Source organism: Triticum urartu, chromosome 1A (genome assembly GCF_056163025.1).
Source record: "Triticum urartu cultivar PI428250 chromosome 1A, HENAU_Tu73, whole genome shotgun sequence".
NCBI classification, from domain to species: domain Eukaryota; kingdom Viridiplantae; phylum Streptophyta; class Magnoliopsida; order Poales; family Poaceae; genus Triticum; species Triticum urartu.
In genome coordinates, this window is record NC_141873.1 from 232040026 (window position 1) to 232058405 (window position 18380).

Here is an 18380-nt window from a genome sequence, read left to right on the forward strand (position 1 = left end):
CCGGGAATATATAAAATGATGAAAGGGTAGAATCTGAGAACACAGAAATAGAGAGAGACAGAGAGACAGATTCAATCTCGGAGGGGCTCTCGCCCCTCCCACACCATGGAGGCTATGGACCAGAGGGGAAACCCTTCTCCCATCTAGGGAGGAGGTCAAGGTAGAAGAAGAAGGAGGGGGCTCTCTCCCCCTTGCTTCCGATGGCACCGGAGTGCCACTGGGGGCCATCATCATCACCGCAATCTTCACCAACAACTTCACCGCCATCATGACCAACTCTTCCCCCCTCTATGCAGCGGTGTAACCTCTCTCTTACCCGCTGTAATCTCTACTTAAACATGGTGCTCAACGCTATATATTATTTCTCAATGATGTATGACTATCCTATGATGTTTGAGTAGATCTATTTTGTCCTATGGGCTATTTGATGATCAAGATTGGTTTGAGTTGCATGTTTTATTATTGGTGCTCTCTGTGTTGTGCAAGCATGAGGGATTCCCGCTGTAGGGTGTTGCAATACGTTTACGATTCGCTTATAGTGGGTTGCGTGAGTGACTGAAACACAAACCCGAGTAAGGGGGTTGTTGCGTATGGGATAAAGAGGACTTGATGCTTTAATGCTATGGTTGGGTTTTACCTTAATGATCTTTAGTAGTTGTGGATGCTTGCTAGAGTTCCAATAATAAGTGCATATGATCCAAGTAGAGAAAGTATGTTAGCTTATGCCTCTCCCTCATATAAAATTGCAATAATGATTACCGGTCTAGTTATCGATTGTCTAGGGACAAATAACTTTCTCGTAACAACAAGCTCTCTACTATACCTAACTTAGTTGTGTCTTTATCTAAACAGCCCCTACTTTTTATTTACATGCTCTTTATTATCTTGCAAACCTATCCAACAACACCTAAAAAGTACTTCTAGTTTCATACTTGTTCTAGGTAAAGCAAACGTTAAGCGTGCGTAGAGTTGTATCGGTGGTCGATAGAACTTGAGGGAATATTTGTTCTGCCTTTAACTCCTCGTTGGGTTCGACACTCTTACTTATCGAAAATTGTTCCGATCCCCTATACTTGTGGGTTATCAGCAGTAAAAAAAGAAGGCTGCAGAGTTTGTAGTTACCATCATGTAGCTCACTGTTGTGTTGGATAGAGCATAAACAAATAATTTGCTTGCCACCATTCATATCTTCTTGCTAATAATCCTTATCAGTTTCCTCACCTGATGCTTGTTCATGAATATCTCATTGCCCCATATGCAAAAAGGGTCGATGCATGGATCCTTGCCAAGGGCATATGTACCTACAAGCAACATGTCAATATTGGAAGCTAACAAGTGTCCAGGCCTGGATCTATATGCACCACATTATGGAACGACAGGGGGAGTACAAGTCGAGGGATGAAGCTAACCTCGGCGGAAAATGGTGGCCACTCCCGTTGTTGTCCTGCATAAGTAGTGGCAAGGCATGATAAATACAACAACCTTAACATCAAACAAATATAGTAAAGGTAAAAAACATCATCTCCAAATGATAGCTTGAATGTGTTGGTTTCAGCATGCTGTTAAAGCAGATATAAAATGAAAGGCAATGTTACCGACAACAGGCTTAACAGCCATCAAAATTGCAATTCAAACTGGTATTGTTGAAAATGAATAAAACGTAGGTAATGCTTAAACACTACACTGGATAAATGTATAAAACTAAAATAAAGGGCATGTGTTAACTACACCAGGAATAACAAGAACTAAATATAGCCGTTCAAACTAGTATTGGTGTAGTCGAGCGGCACAGTTCCGACTTGCACATAATGAACAACACATTGTGAATGACTGAAATAAACAAGGCATAAATGACTAGTATAACAACCAAATATAGCCATTGAAAACTAGACAGAGTCTCACTTCAACCAACCTAACAAGCAAATACAGATAAATAGGGCATATGCTTGAAAACTGGACAAATGCTCACTTCAACCAACCTAACAAGCAGATAAAGATAAACAAGGCATCTGCTTGATAACTGGACGAATGCTAAAAAAACCAACCTAACAACCAAATACAGATAAACAAGGCATCTCCTTGATAACTGGACAAATGCTCACTGCAACCAAGCTAAGAACCAAATACATATAAACAAGGCATCTGCTCGATAACTAAAAAAATGCTCACTACAACCAACCTAACACTACTAGGGAAAAGCCTATACACAGAATCTTACCAGCAGCGCGCTTTAAAATCAGGCGCTGCTGCTAAGTAGCAGTAGCGCGGGTTTTTAACCCTCGCTACTACTAAGTTGATAGCAGTAGCGTTGGTTTTTTACCCTCGCTACTATTAAGCGGTCTCTACCGTGCCCCCCGGGACATGCCATAGTAGTAGCACGGGTTTTTAACCCTCGCTACTACTAAGTTGATAGCAGTAGCGCTGGTTTTTACCCCTCGCTACTACTAAGCGGTCTCTACCGTGCCCCTGGGCCATGCCATAGTAGTAGCGAGGGTTATAAACCCGCGCTACTACTAAGTTTTTACCCCTCGCTACTACTAAGAGGTCTCAACCGTGGCCCTCCGGGACATGCCATAGTAGTAGCGAGGGGTAAAATCCCTCGCTACTACTAAAGGTCCCATTTTGAAACTCTACCCCCCCTGTGGATCGCCTTTTCGGTTTTGTAAAAAGCAAAAGAAAATGATAAAAACTTCAAAAATTAAAATCCTTTGAGATGTAGTTATGTTACTACATCTACTAGTTAGGAAAATTTAAAAACTTAAATTTGGACATGTTTTGCAAAAAGTGTAGGGAAAATGTAAAACGGCTATAACTTTTGCATACGATGTTAGAAAAAAACGTATAATATATCAAAATGTTCCAAAAATTAAAATCCTTCGAGATGTAGTTATGTTACTACATCTACTAGTTAGGAAAATTTAAAAACTTAAATTTGGACATGTTTTGCAAAAAGTGTAGGAAAAATGTAAAACGGCTATAACTTTTGCATACGATGTTAGAAAAAACGTATAATATATCAAAATGTTTCAAAAATTAAAATCCTTCGAGATGTAGTTATGTTACATCTACTAGTTAGGAAAATTTAAAAACTTAAATTCGGACATGTTTTGCAAAAAGTGTAGGGAAAATGTAAAACGGCTATAACTTTTGTATACGATGTCAGAAAAAACGTATAATATATCAAAATGTTTCAAAAATTAAAATCCTTCGAGATGTAGTTATGTTACTACATCTACTAGTTAGGAAAATTTAAAAACTTAAATTTGAACATGTTTTGCAAAAAGTGTAGGGAAAATGTAAAACGGCTATAACTTTTGCATACGATGTCAGAAAAAAACGTATAATATATCAAAATGTTCAGCACGAAAATCTGCATACGATGGAGACAGCCTATGGCATGTTTGCAAATTTTTAGAATCCTCAAATTCTAAAAGGAAAAAAGTTATGCTCAAATTTCAGTTTTTTTTTAATTTTGGTCAAATCTGGTCAAACTGTGGTCAAACTACTTATTCAAGAAGTATTAGTGTTACTAAATAATTATTCAAGAATATTAGTGTTACTAAATAATTATTTCAGTTTTTTGGAATTTTGGTCAAATCTGGTCAAACTTTGGTCAAAATGTGGTCAAACTCCTTATTCAAGAAATATTAGTGTTACTAAATAATTATTGTTTTTTAGAACAATAGTTTTAAACTCAAACAGTGAAATGTGTGACTTCATGCTCAAGCTAAACTCCCGAGGGTTAATAGGATTGACATCTTACTATTGTCAGGAAAACAACAAGTGCAGACTTGGAATCGAGGGAGAATAGAACCCGGAAGTTAAGCGTGCTCAGGCTGTAGTAGTGAGAGGATGGGTGACCGTCCGGGAAGTTAGATGATTTGGAATGATGAGGGGTGATTAGAGATTAATTGAGCAGCGATGAGGGTGATTAGAGATTAGAGGTTAAAATAATTCAGAAATTTGAAAATTCACGCAAAAAATTCGAAAAAAAATTCTACAGGTTAGTAGTAGCGCGGGTGGCACCCGCGCTGCTGCTATACGTTAGCTGTAGACAAATGCTACTACAACAAAGGGTACGGGTTGGCAAGCTAGAAAAGGTAAGATTTGCTGATAGAATGTTGCCTCACATTTCATCGACAGGATCCTTCTAGTTGGAAGAGCACAGACCCATGGTGCGCTCTCTGATGTCACAGATGGGCTATTTCACCTTGGAAGAACCTTCGTGGGTGCCCTCCTCGTGGTCGTGGTCCATGAGAGCTGACTTGTCAATTGAGGATCCCAAGCCGTCGCCGTAGAACGTGTCCTTCAAAAATGACAAAATGGGCTCGATGGCGTATAAAGCTCGCAAATCCTTGACCGCTTGGCAGAGGAGATCAACGGCAGGGCCGTCGAAGAGATCAACGGCAGGGCCGTCGAAGAGATCGACGGCAGTTGAACCAGAGGGGTTGGGGATGGACCACTTAACCTGTGACATGGCCCGCATGAAGCCGTCGCTGTGGCCGATCTTGATGTTGTAGCCAGGTTTCCCGAGATACAGTAATACGCTAGCCCGCTGACATGAAGCCATCGGCATGGCAACATATTCAATGTCTTCACCGGCTTCCGCAGCGACGTGTTGCTCCGGGATCGACAGGTCAGGGCGAACGGCGGTCACCTCGCCAACATCCACCGGAGAGGCCATGATAAACCTCTTCTTGGCCGAACGCTCGTCGGGCTCCCCGAGATATGTGGTCGAGCTTAGGCTGCGACATTCTGGAGCAACGGATGTGGATCTGTCAGGGAGGGACATCGCAGGCCTCATCTAAAAACTCAGGGGAGTGGGGCGACGGTATGGGAATCGTTGGGTAACCTGAACTTTACTATCTAAGCTAGGAGGAACAGGCAGACCGGCAGGGGTTGGCGACGGCGACGGCGGCGGCCGTGAGCTAGGGTTCGAGGCGGGAAGGGGGCGGGTGAGGGACTGTGGAGGGGGAGTTGGTGTTTGAGGATATGCCGCGAGTACTGAAAATTATAGTAATTGTGGATGGAGATGGTGGTGGACGAGGGAGGGCAACGGTTCAAATGCCTCGACTACTGCAATTTTTCTATAAGGTCGATGCTGAAGGAGTGTGGGCGATGGTTGAAGTACGATGGCTACTAAAATTTGGATAAAGGAATTGATGTGTTGCGGGAGTGCCCAAGAACGTGCATGGTCCAATAGCAATATGCGTGTATGATAATAAGGAAAAGTGGCAGGGAACCGCGGATTTTTGCAACGCTCAAGGCGGGTAGTTTCTTTTTATATTTCTAGCTAGCTGGTCTATCGCACACCGTTCGTCCTAATTTCCAAATAAACTTACCCGCCTTTAGCTTGCACAGGTGGTGGTTTTACAGCGCACTTGCATCGCACACGGTTAAGCTAGTACCTCCACCCTTTGCTCGCGCTTGCATGGTCGTGGTGATTTTACAGTGCACTTGCATCGCACATGGTTGAGCCAGTACCTCCACCTTTGCTTGCGCTTGCGCAGGCGTGGTGATTCACAGCACACTTGTATCGCACATAGTTAAGGTATTATATCCGTGTCCGTTGAGCGTCATCAGAGTCTTTGCAGCAAAAAATAACGTTAGAGAGGGTCAGAAGACAGCCACACCAGCATGTGGCCCAAATATATATGAGTGAAACGGGTGGTCTGTGATGTTCAAAATTCCAATGCACAACTTTGACCGCGCGGGCCCACGGTTGGGCGCGTCGTCGAAGATCGATGAGAGGGGTCAGAAGTCAAGAACCACCTGAAAGTGGGCAAATATATGTAGGAATACTAGGGATGTTTATAACTTTAAATACACAATGCATAACTTTGGGGATACCTGCCTCGCAAACCCGAAAGCACCATATATATATATACATACATATATATATACATATATATATACATATATATATATATATATACTAGCAAAAGAGCTCGTGTGTTGCAACGGGAGAAAAAAAAATATCACACACCTTCCCACGGGTCTACAGCTGCCTCTATTTCAAAGTGACATCTTTTTTTAAAGTAGTAGCTAATCTAAAGTAATTTATTCAGATACTAACTCGTTAGTTCCTCTGAAAAAATTAGGACATTAGTTCTATTTCTATCTTCTTCTGCCTAACTTTTACCCATTCGCTAGTATCGTGAATATAAATCTCCTAATAATCAAGTTACACAGATAAGATACTAACATAATGACAAAACTATCAAGCTACTGGATGAGTGGAATTATCAGAAAACCTAGGGAGAACTATTCCAATTAAGCTATTCTCGTTGTTTATTCTCAAGTCAGATACCTAAACAGCAAAACTCTACAGAATAATGTAAAACTATGTCTTCTTTTGATTACAGATATCCTACTAAATAGCAGATTAAATTATTGTGACCATTTTCTTCTAAAAAAAGAAACATAATTGTTTTTTTAGAGGAAACATGCATGCATTGTTGCTCACCTCGTCTATCCCATGAAAAGAAACATAATGGTCTCGGCGATGAATGACAATGTGGCAAACTTGTGTCTGCAGCTGCCGACGTTCTTGCTACCGCCTACACCCGGTGCATGGTGCCTTCATCCCTGACGGCTGAGGAGGCTAGTGCCGGTGGTCACGTGGAGCGCTTCTTTTGCCGTCTCCGCCGTAACGCTGATTGGATGTGTGCGTGAACGGGGTAAAAACCCGCCAGGAGGAGAGGCCACCAGCACGCAGAAGACGGCCTCCCCCGCCTGACCCTAGTGCCCCATTCCAAACCCCTCCTGCTGCCGCATCCATCTCGAGTGCCACCTCCCCCGGCCGTCTCCTCTGACTCGTCCATCATCTTATTTCCTCGAGCGCCGCCCATCTTCTTCTCTCCTCGGTCGCCTTGCAGCGCCCCTGCTAGACCAACCTCGGCCTCTATCGCTCGTCGCCTACCTCGTCCCGCTGTTGCTGCCCCCTGCATCACCGTTTTTGTCTCCATGCATCCGAGCAAGTTTTCTTCCTTCATGTGATTTCTTCACATCCATAGCAATCTGCGTAAGTACGTCCGTTCTCTCGTAGGAATCATCTGGCAGCCAGCTTCTGGGTATGTGCAAGTTTTGCACGTATATTAACTGGTTACATATACAACACCTGAGCTTGTTATTGTTGGACGACAGGCAGTGCTAATAGTTCACCTGAGGTACTTCTTAACAGTGGTGGCAGAGGTTCATGTGTCTATCTGGTTCTGAAGACCAAAGATGATGTTGAAATAGTTGGTGATGGAAATTCATCACCATCTATTAGTTTATCTGAATGCAAAACACTCAATTCAGAATGTTTTTTGTTAAGGCCGGTTATCAAAATCCTGAATAGTAGTTGGTTCATCGTTGTGGTCCATTTTCTGCAATCACGATAAAAAATAGACGTTAAACATCTCATACTCACATTGTTTAAACAACAATTCGGAAAATGAATGCATGAAGAGTTATAACCCATCTAGCTTAACATAACTATTTAATAGGTTTAGTTTCTATTCCTGTCAAATCTGAATGTAAATACGACAACAGTTACCAACTTCATGATGTGCGTATCAGGACAACAAAAACTTTCTGGAGTATGCATACTAATACTCCAATTTTGGAGTTGGCATACTGATAGTCCAAAGTAAAAAAGGTACATCATATCATACATTTCCGAGAACGGCAGCCCATTGATATTTGGAAAAGAGGTTTGAGGTGAACCAGATCTTGAAGCAAGTTAATTCTCAATCATGTGTCATGTCACAAAAAGCCATCAAAAGAAACCGATCAATCAATTCAGATCAAATTCTACTGACACGTCCATCTCCCTTGTTCATCCAGAAGGAAGCAGAAATAGGTGTCCTAACAGCCAGCGACACCAAGAGAACCACAAGCGGGACGGCCGTCGGCCACACACCTCCCACGCTCGGTCAACGTGGCTCTGCTAGAGGACAACCACATGGGCATCGCACTGACTCGAAGACCACATGCATGTGGAGCATGATCATGGCGGCAGACTCCGACGACCACGAGTGCAGCAACTCCGGCGGCCAACAAACTTGTGTATGTGCTAGGTACTGTTGTGAATAGAAGGAACTTGCAGGCTTGCTATGAATGTGATGGAAAAATGGCGTTGTAGAACTGTGATGTCCTGACTTGATTGAACGGGAAACAGAAAACAAAAAATGGGAGGGAGATGACCAATTGTCGAGCTGAATGTGGTGTGTACTTGTATTAGTTAAAAGTGATTCATTAGCTGTATGATTTTATCTTTGAAAGATGGTTGGAAGAGAAATCTTATTTACATGTAGATTAATTCTGCAGATGACTGGTCATGTTTTTGCTTGTTTGCAAGCTGCAACATCTGAGTTTCTTTACTTTGGACATGGAATATGTAGACCGATGGAATTTGACAGCATAATAGCATCTGTATATTACAAAATTTGATAGGCCAATGCAATTTGACAGCAGCTGAAGAACATGGCGATTGAGGACCAGATCGAGGGGGAGTAGGAAAAGAGGGGAGATGAATCAATTACCTGCTGAAAGTGTACGCCACCTGTGGCCTGGTTGGTGTCGCTCGACCGGCCGGCTCTAAATCCCTCCGTCTCCTGCGCCAGCCCACCGTCGCCCCGCTCCGACCAGCTCCCGCCTAGGACGCCGCACCTCCCCTCCTTTCTCCCTTCTTCTCTCCCTCACCTCTATTCTTCTTTTTTGCCCAAGAGCCGCAGATGCCATGTATCCACCCAGGAAGCCACGCCCCGGCCTTCCACAACGTCACTGGCGACCCCGGGGCTGCCGCCCGCCTCCGAATCGACCTCCCCAGCTCCTGCCGTGCACGGACCCGGCCATTGCAAGCAGCTGCCGCCGTCGTTCCGCCGCCCACAGCCGCTCGTTCCGCACGGGTCTTTTTTGCAGCGTTATCTCAGAGCCACCTGAAAGAGGATCGCGGCTTGAATACACCAAAATGCAGGGTTCTTTTTGTAAGAACTAAACGTTTTCTCTGCTAGCCACTTAAAATAAGACTACGGGTTGAATTCACAAAACCACAGGGATCTTTGTGTAAAAATGCCACGACGGTGAACCCGAAGACTCAATCCGTGCTTTATTATTAGGGATATATATATACACACACACATCTATACACCTATATATTGTGCGAATAACTTTGAAAGTTGGTCATTGGATAAAGCCAATCCGATGGTATAGAGATGGCAAATCCGAGCACTACTGGCCGTTGGATATCATCTACATTCCACCAGATTCTACCACATGTACAATCTAGAAGACTCCATGGTTGAACTTAAGTATAATGCACAAATCTCAAAACACGAGCACTTCTCCTTTGTTCTCTAGAATCTTCCATATCTTAATTGCCCAATTTTTTTTCTAAATGAATAGTCACTTTTTGTTTTTACCTTTACAATGCACAATTCCATGAATCTTAATATATATTTTTTTTTATAAAACTAATTGATTTTGGATGAGATGAACTATAAGAATTAAACGAACATCTACATCATGCATATATAACTCAAAGCTTACATGCTATAGTGTGATATTTATTCATAATTTAGTTACCAAATCTCATATGGGCAATGCACGTGTACCTTACTAGTATCAATAGGAAACCATCATGGTCAAACCCTTCTCGTTGTTGGGTCAAAGGGATAGATTGTGTGGGGCCCCCTAATTGTCGGTAAAGGATAGTATATATACCTCGGGGAGCGCACAGATATGTGCCGCGTCTATAAGCCGCACAAGGGAGACATGCTCAAGAAAAACACCAAGCCCCCTATACCCTGCATGCAACCTGAAAAAGGTTTATATAATCGCCATGATAGGTCAAGTCAATCATACTTTAATTTTGTAGAGGAAAAAATAACCCATAAAAACATAGTGGGTTTATATAATCGCCATGACAGATCAAGTCAATCATTCTTTAATTTTTTAGAGCAAACAATAACCCATAAAAACATAGTCTACAGATTAGCAAAACAAGGATCAAAAGGTTTATATAATTGCCATGTTAGGTTGAACAAAACAAGGATCAAAAGGTTTATATAATTAGCAAAACAAGGATCAAAAGGTTTATATAATTGCCATGTTAGGTTGAACAAAACAAGGATCAAAAGGTTTATATAATTAGCAAAACAAGGATCAAAAGGTTTATATAATAACCGTGTCATGGAATTTAAATGAAGCTTGAGATATGCAACTTCCCACCGGGTCACCCATCCTTGGACTACTCCAGCCCGAGCACGCTTAACTTCTACGTTCTGTTCGACTAGGCTAGCGGATGGGAAGTCGGCCCTTGCTGGTAAGAATTGCCTCCTTTCCATTAAGGCATTTCATGTTGGTCACCCTATGGGACCTACTCCCTCCTATCACACACATTTGTGCTTTTATAAACTGTGTGGGATATTTTAGATGGCCAGTTTGTCGCCGCTAGCCTTCAATGAGCACTAACACTGATAGCGGGAAAATGATGGGAGAAGAGGCGGGAAACCGATGAGAGGCGTGGTGAGAACTGATGACCCAATCAATTGTAGCTCTTTTCGTAAGTAAGAGTGTCGAACCCAGGGAGGAGCAGAAGGAAATGGCAAGTAGTTTGCAGTAAGGTAATGTCTGCAAGTGCTGAAATTGTGAGTAGCAGAGTAGTTTGATAGCAAGGTAATTTATAATGAACAAGCAACGATAGTAGTAACAAAAGTGCAGAAAGATAGCCCAATCCTTTTGAGGCAAAGGACATGCCAAAATGGTCTCTTATGATAAGCAAAGCGTTCTTGAGGGTACATGGGTATTTCATCTAGTCACTTTCATCATGTTGGTTTAATTCGTGTTCGCTACTTTGATAATTTGATATGTGGGTGGACCGGTGCTTAGGTGTTGTTCTTACTTGAACAAACATCCTACTTATGATTAACCCTCCCGCAAGCATCCGCAACTACGAGAAAAGTATTAAGAATAAATTCTAACCATAGCATTAAACTTTTGGATCCAATCGGTCCCTTACGGAATAGCGCATAAACTGGGGTTTAAGTTTCTGTCACTCTCGCAACCCATCATCTAATTTCTACTCCACAATGCATTCGCTTAGGCCCAAATATGGTGAAGTGTCATGTAGTCGACGTTCACATGACACCACTAAGGGAATCACAACATACATACTATCAAAATATCAAACATATATCAAATTCACATGATTACTTGCAACATCATTTCTCCCATGACCTCAAGAACAAAGGTAACTACTCAAAAATGATAAACATGTTCATGATCATAGGGGTATTAAATAGCATATTGGATCTGAACATATAATCTTCCACCGAATAAACCATATAGTAATCAACTACAAGATGTAATCAACACTACTAGTCACCCACAAGTACCAATCTATAGTTCCGGTAACAAGATTGAACACAAGAGATGAACTAGGGTTTGAGAGGAGATGGTGCTGTTGAAGATATTGATGGAGATTTCCCTCCCCAAGATGGGAGAGTTGTTGGTGATGATGATTCCCCCTCTGGGAGGGAAGTTCCCCCAGCGGAATCACTCCACCGGAGGGCAAAAGTGCTCCTGCCCAAGTTCCGCCACGAGGCGGCGGCGCTTCGTCCCGAAGGTCCTCTCCTTATTTTTTCTTGGTCGAAATGACTTATATACCAAAATATGGGCGCCGGAGGTGGGCCGAGGATGGCACAACCCACCAGGTCGTGCTTGGGCTCCCTAGCACGCCCAGGTGGGTTGTGCCCACCTAGTGGGCCCCCTCTGGTACTTATTTGCTCCAATAATTCTTAAATAATCCATAAAAAATCTCCGTGAAGTTTCAGCTTGTTTGGAGTTGTGCAGAATAGGTGGCCTGGCGTAGCTTTTCTAGGTCCAGATTTCCAGCTGCCAGAATTCTCCCTCTTGGTGTGTACCTTGCAAATTATGAGAGAAAAGGCATTAGAATTACTCCAAAAACAAAAGGCATTATTATGGATAAAAACATTATAAATAACAGTAAGAAAACATGATGCAAAATTGACGTATCAACTCCCCCAAGCTTAGATCTTGCTTGTCCTCAAGCGAAAACCAAAATCGGAAAACATGTCCAGATGCTTTGAGAGAGAGGTGTCGATAAAAACAAAATACAGACATAAAAGCATCATGTTGATTATTATAACAGCAACAAAATTAAACATAGAACTTTTATCATATACTTCTCATGAATAAGTAATAGTTCATCACACAAATGAAGTATAAAGCACAAACTCTATTAGAAACCAAGAAACTATGTTCTCAGTCAACTTTGGAACTACAATTCATCATCTTTTCAGGAAGGGTCACGTGTCAAAGCCTTTAGGCAAGTCCACATATTCAACCATCATATAGTCTTCTATGATTGCTAACACTCGTCATGTACACATGAGCAAAACTTTTCAACCGGACACATAGAAAGATAGGGACTTATGGTTTTGCCTCCCAACGTACTCACCTCAAGGGTGATGTTAACAATAATAACTCATGCCACCCATATTCAACTAGACATATGTGCCTAGATCTTTCCTCACCACATGATGCTTGCCGAAGGAGAAAAATAAAAGGAATAGAGAGAAAAACTTTGACTCTTGCATAAAAGTAAATACATAGAAGTAAAAGATAGGCCCTTCGTTGAGGGAAGTAGAGGTTTCCATGCGCTTATTTGTTTGTATGCTCAATCGCTTAGAGAAAAAGAACGTCATGTTACATTGCCCCTTGTGATAGCAACATTTATTATGCAGTCTATCACTTTTATTCTTCACCATCACGAGTTCGTGCAATGCTCAATTTTCTCTTAGACTAAATGATCTCACACTTTTAGAAGCAATTTTTATTGCCTTTTTGCACCGATGACAACTTACTTGAGGGATCTTGCTCAATCCGTAGGTAGGTATGGTGGACACTTGAAAATAAGATTTGGGTCTAAGGGTTTTTGGATGCACAAGTAGTATCTCTACTTAGTGCGGAATTTGGGGCTAGCAAAGATGGGGGGCAAGCACCACATGTTAAAGGATCCATGACAATATGACTTCTATGTGAATATGAACAAATAAATCATTATGTTGTCTTCCTTGTCCAACGTCAACAATTTTGGCATATAATATTTTGATGAGGGCTCACAATCACAAAAGATTTCTAGGATAGTATATTATATTTGAATCTTATCTTCCCTTACTAATTCTTTCATGAGTTGCATCATTGACTAATGCTATGTTTGTCAATCTCTAATAAAATTTTCTACTTATACTTTTTGTTATGTGGTGCCATCACCTAACATACGATTAGTATATAATATTTTCTTTATTTATTTCCTTTCTTTTATTTATTTATTATTTCTTTTCCTTATTTGCAACATGAAAGTAAAGAAAGAAAAAAAATCACAGTAAACTTTATTATATAACTTGCACAAGATTACAAGGATATATCACTAAGCAAACTATCAAAGAAGAAAGGATCGAACTAAACTTTTATTCATCTAAAGCAAAATGATCGAACTAAAATAAGTAAAAGCAAAGGGATAGTGGTATGATACGATACCGGGGCACCTCCCCTAAGATTGGCGAAAGCAAAGTGGAGTGCCCATACCCGATACTCAGTTTTCTTTTGGTGGTGAAGGAGGTGATGTTGGTGAAGAAGTAGAGATCTTATCCTCAGATTTCCATGGCAGTGGTCCACCATCATAAGAGGAGGAGTGAGTCTCACGAGTCCTGCAGCTAGCAGCCAAACTCATACCTTTAAACCTCGCCTCATATTCAAAGACTTGGTTTTGAAGATCATATATCTGGCTTTGGAGAATGTTGATTTGCTCATTGAGGGTGAAGATGATGTCCTTCATGGGCTTTCCATCCACCTTGAGATTATGGGAAAGGTCTGTGATCATGAGGTGATTGCCATTGAGCCCAAGCTCCACCATCCCCTTGCATCGAAAGACGTCTTGCTCCACAGCTTCAAGCCTGGCCTCCACGGTTCCCGTCCCCTTGGTACATGGCACATCACGGAGGTGAAGCACCCCCTCATGCATTTGGATGACCTGAGGGTGCTGCACCACTTCCCGCAGATATGGGTTGATTACTTTCTTGAAGAACTTGTCCTTGGAGGAGCTTTAAGAGGCCATGGTAGATGGGATTTCATAGAAAACAGTAAGGAAAAAGAGAACAGAGGATTTCTCCATGATACGGTGATCAACAGGTTCGGGGAGTATATATAGATTTTTTATCTTGGTGGACAAGTATATGGCAGAAAAATGGAGTCCAGAAGGTGTCCCAAGTGGGCACAACTCACCTGGGCGCGCCAGGAGCCCACCAGGGGACACTTCCTGGAATTTCTTTATTTCCAAAATTCTTAAACATTCCAAAACTGATGAAAAATATTTTTGCGGATATTTCGGAGTCCGTTTACTTACCGTATCATGTACCTCCTTATTTTCACGATTCTGGAGAGTCCGGAAGGACTGTTTTATGTGTTCTTCCAGTGTCATAGTTTGGATAATATTACTATCAACATTAATAGGCGTACCTGAGATATAATGCTTTATGCGTTGCCCATTGACAACTTTTGGGTTAGTACCTTTGGAATTATTTATTTTTATGGCTCCAGACCGATAAACCTCCTCGATGACATATGTGCCTTCCCATTTTGTGAGGAGTTTTCCTGCAAAGAATCTGAAACGAGAGTTGTACAAAAGAACATATTCTTTGACTTTAAACTCATGCTTTTGGATCCTTTTGTCATGCCATCTTTTAACCTTTTCTTTAAATAATTTTGCATTTTCATAAGCTTGGGTTCTCCATTCATCTAGAGAGCTAATATCAAATAACCTCTTTTCACCAGCAAGTTTGAAGATAATTGAGTTCTTTGATTGCCCAAAATGCTTTATGTTCTAACTCAAGAGGCAAATGACAACCCTTTCCATAAACCATTTTATAAGGAGACATACCCATAGGATTTTTATATGTTGTTCTATAATCCCAAAGTGCATCATCTAATTTCTTAGACCAATTCTTCCAGGACCTATTGACGGTCTTTTGCAAAATTAATTTTATTTCTCTATTGCTAAGTTTAACTTGGCCACTAGATTGAGGATGATAAGGTGATGCAATTCTATGGTTAACATCATACTTGCCAAGCATTTTACGGAAAGCACCATGAATAAACTGTGAAGCACCATCAGTCATTAAATATATAGGGACTCCAAACCTTGGGAAAATAACTTCCTTAAGCATTCTAATAGAGGTGTTGTGATCAGCACTACTGGTTGGAATAGCTTCTACCCATTTAGTAACATAATCAACAGCAAACAAAATATGAGTATACCCATTAGAGGAAGGAAATGGTCCCATATAATCAAATCCCCAAACATCAAATGGTTCAACGGCAAGTGAATAATTCATAGGAATTTCTTGACGCTTACCGATATTACCTATTCTTTGACATTGATCACAAGATAAGACGAACTTACGGGCATCCTTGAAGAGAGTAGGCCAATAAAATCCAGACTGCAATACCTTGTGAGCAGTTCTATCTCCAGCATGATGCCCTCCATAAGCTTCGGAAGGACATTTCCGTAGGATTTGTCCCTGTTCATGCTCAGGTGCACAATGTCTAATAATACCATCTACTCTTTCTTTATAAAGATGTGGGTTATCCTAAAAGTAATGTCTTAGATCATAGAAGATTTTTTTCTTTTGTTGGTATGTAAAGCTAGGTGGTAAATATTTAGCAACAATGTAATTAGCATAGTCAGCATACCAAGGAGTACTATGAGAAACATTTATTGCAGCTAACTGCTCATCAGGAAAACTATTATCAATAGGTAGTGGGTCATCAAGCACATTTTCTAGCCTAGATAAATTATCAGCTACTAGGTTCTCAGCTCCTTATCTATCATTGATATGTAAATCAAATTCTTGTAACAAGAGAACCCATCGAATAAGTCTAGGTTTAGAATCTTTCTTTTCCACAAGATATTTAATAGCAGCATGGTCGGTGTGAACAGTTACTTCAGAATCAACAATATAAGGTCTAAACTTATCACAAGCAAACACCACTGTTAAGAATTCTTTTTTAGTAGTAGCATAATTTCTTTGAGAACTGTCTGGAGTTTTACTAGCATAATGACTAACATTAAGGTTTTTATTAACTCTTTGTCCTAGAACAGCACCAATAGCATAATCACTAGCATCACACATAATTTCAAAAGGCAAGTTCCAATCAGGTGGTTGAACAATAGGTGCAGAAATTAAGGCTTTCTTAAGTGTTTCAAAGGCTTCTAAACAATCATCATCAAAAACAAAAGGAATATCCTTTTGCAAGAGACTAGTGAGAGGCCTAGAAATTTTTGAAAAGTCTTTGATAAATCTCCTATAGAAACCAGCATGACCTAAGAAACTATGAATACCTTTTATATCTTTAGGACATGTCTCAATTGCATCAACCTTAGCTTTGTCCAATTCAATACCTCTTTCAGAAATTTTATGACCCAATACAATGCCTTCATTAACCATAAAGTGGCACTTCTCCTAATTCAAGACAAGATTTGTTTGTTCACATCTATGCAAAACTCGATCAAGATTGCTTAAACAATCATCAAAAGATTTCCCATAAATAGAAAAGTCATCCATGAAAACCTCAACAATCTTTTCAAGGTGGCAGGTGCATTACATAAACCAAAAGGCATACGTCTATAAGCATAGGTTCCAAAGGGACAAGTAAAAGTGGTCTTTTCTTAATCAGCTTGAGAAACAGGTATTTGTGAAAAGCCAGAATATCCATCAAGGAAGCAAAAGTGTGTGTGCTTAGATAATCTTTCAACCATTTGGTCAATAAAAGGCAGAGGGTAATGATCTTCTCTAGTTGCTTTGTTTAATTTTCTAATATCTATTACCATTCTATAGCCTATAACAATTCTTTGTGGAATAAGTTCATTCTTATCATTAGGAACAAAAGTTATACCTCCTTTCTTAGGAACACAATGAACAGGACTTACCCATCTACTATCAGCTATAGGATAGGTTATACCTGCTTCCAGAAGTTCTAATATTTCCGTTCTTACCACTTCTTTCATATTTAGATTTAACCGATGTTGGTGATCAACAACGGGTTTAGTGTCAGGTTCCATATTAATTTTGTGCTGACATAGAGTGGGACTAATGCCCTTTAAATCATCAAGAGTATATCCAATAGTAGCTCGGTGCTTCCTTAGAACTTTCAATAATATTTCTTCTTCATGATTTGAAAGGTTAACACTAATAATATCAGGATATATCTTCTTTTCATCAAGATAATCATATTTCAAAGTGTCTAGAAATTGTTTTATTTCAAACACATGATCACCTTTAGGTGGAGGAGGAGCTCCTAGAGTTTCAATAGGCAAATTGTTTTTAAGTAGAGGACGTTGTTCAAAGATTTTTTTATCTATTTCATTTCTTTCATGCATATGTAAATCATTCTCATGGTCTAGCAAATATTGTTCTAAAGGATCAGTAGGTGGTTCAACAATAGAAGCGAGACCAATTAATTAATCCTTACTAGGTAATTCTTTTTCATGAAGATTTCTACTAAACTTGGAAAAATTAAAGTCATGATAATCATTACCAAAACTAACACCGACAGTTTGTTTTCCACAATCTATTCTAGCATTAACGGTGTTTAAGAAAGGTCTACCAAAGATAATGGGACAAAAGTCATCTTGTGGGGAACCAAGAACAAGAAAAGCAGTAGGGTACTTTATTTTCCCACACAAGACTTCAACATCTCTAACAATCCCAATTGGTGATATTGTGTCTCTATTTGCAAGTTTAATAGTAACATCTATTTCTTTTATCTCTGCGGGTGCTATGTCATTCATAATTTCTTGATATAAGGTATAAGGAATAGCACTCACACTAGCACCTATGTCACATAAACCATGATAAAAGTGATCTCCTATTTTAATTAAGATGATAGGCATGCCAACAACAGGTCTATGTTTGCCCTTTTTATCAGGTTTGGCAATTCTAGCAGCTTCTTCATAGAAGTAAATAACATGCCCATCCATATCTTCTTCCAAGAGATCTTTAACCATAGCAATAATAGGTTCTACTTTAATTTGTTCATCAAGTCTAGGTGTTCTAATATAGCTTTTGTTAACCACGGTTGAAACTTTAGCATGTTCCTTTATCCTAACCGGGAAAGGTGGTTTCTCAATATAAGCAGAAGGAACAACTACATCAACATTATAAAGTATAGTTTCTTCTTTAACTGGTATCGGTTCTTTACTTTCTTGTTTAATAGGCGGGTGATATTTAAACCACTTCTCCTTAGGGAGTTCAACATGAGTAGCAAATGATTCACAAAAGGAGTCTACTATCTTGGAGTCAAGTCCATATTTA

General features: G+C 40.4%; 1 long non-coding RNA gene across 2 annotated transcripts; it reads right to left on the reverse strand.

Annotated features, from left to right (window-relative positions):
* Positions 1–733: 733 nt before the first annotated feature.
* LOC125552167 (uncharacterized) lies at positions 734–8933 on the reverse strand. 2 transcript variants are annotated; one of them, XR_007303459.2, is made up of 4 exons: positions 8529–8933; positions 6467–7370; positions 1410–1444; positions 734–1301 (listed from the first exon to the last, which is right to left on the reverse strand). It is a non-coding gene; the product is annotated as an uncharacterized LOC125552167 (long non-coding RNA). The 2 variants fall into 2 exon arrangements; XR_007303460.2 differs by lacking the exons at positions 734–1301; positions 1410–1444 and adding an exon at positions 4424–5772.
* Between the last annotated feature and the right edge of the window lie 9447 nt (positions 8934–18380).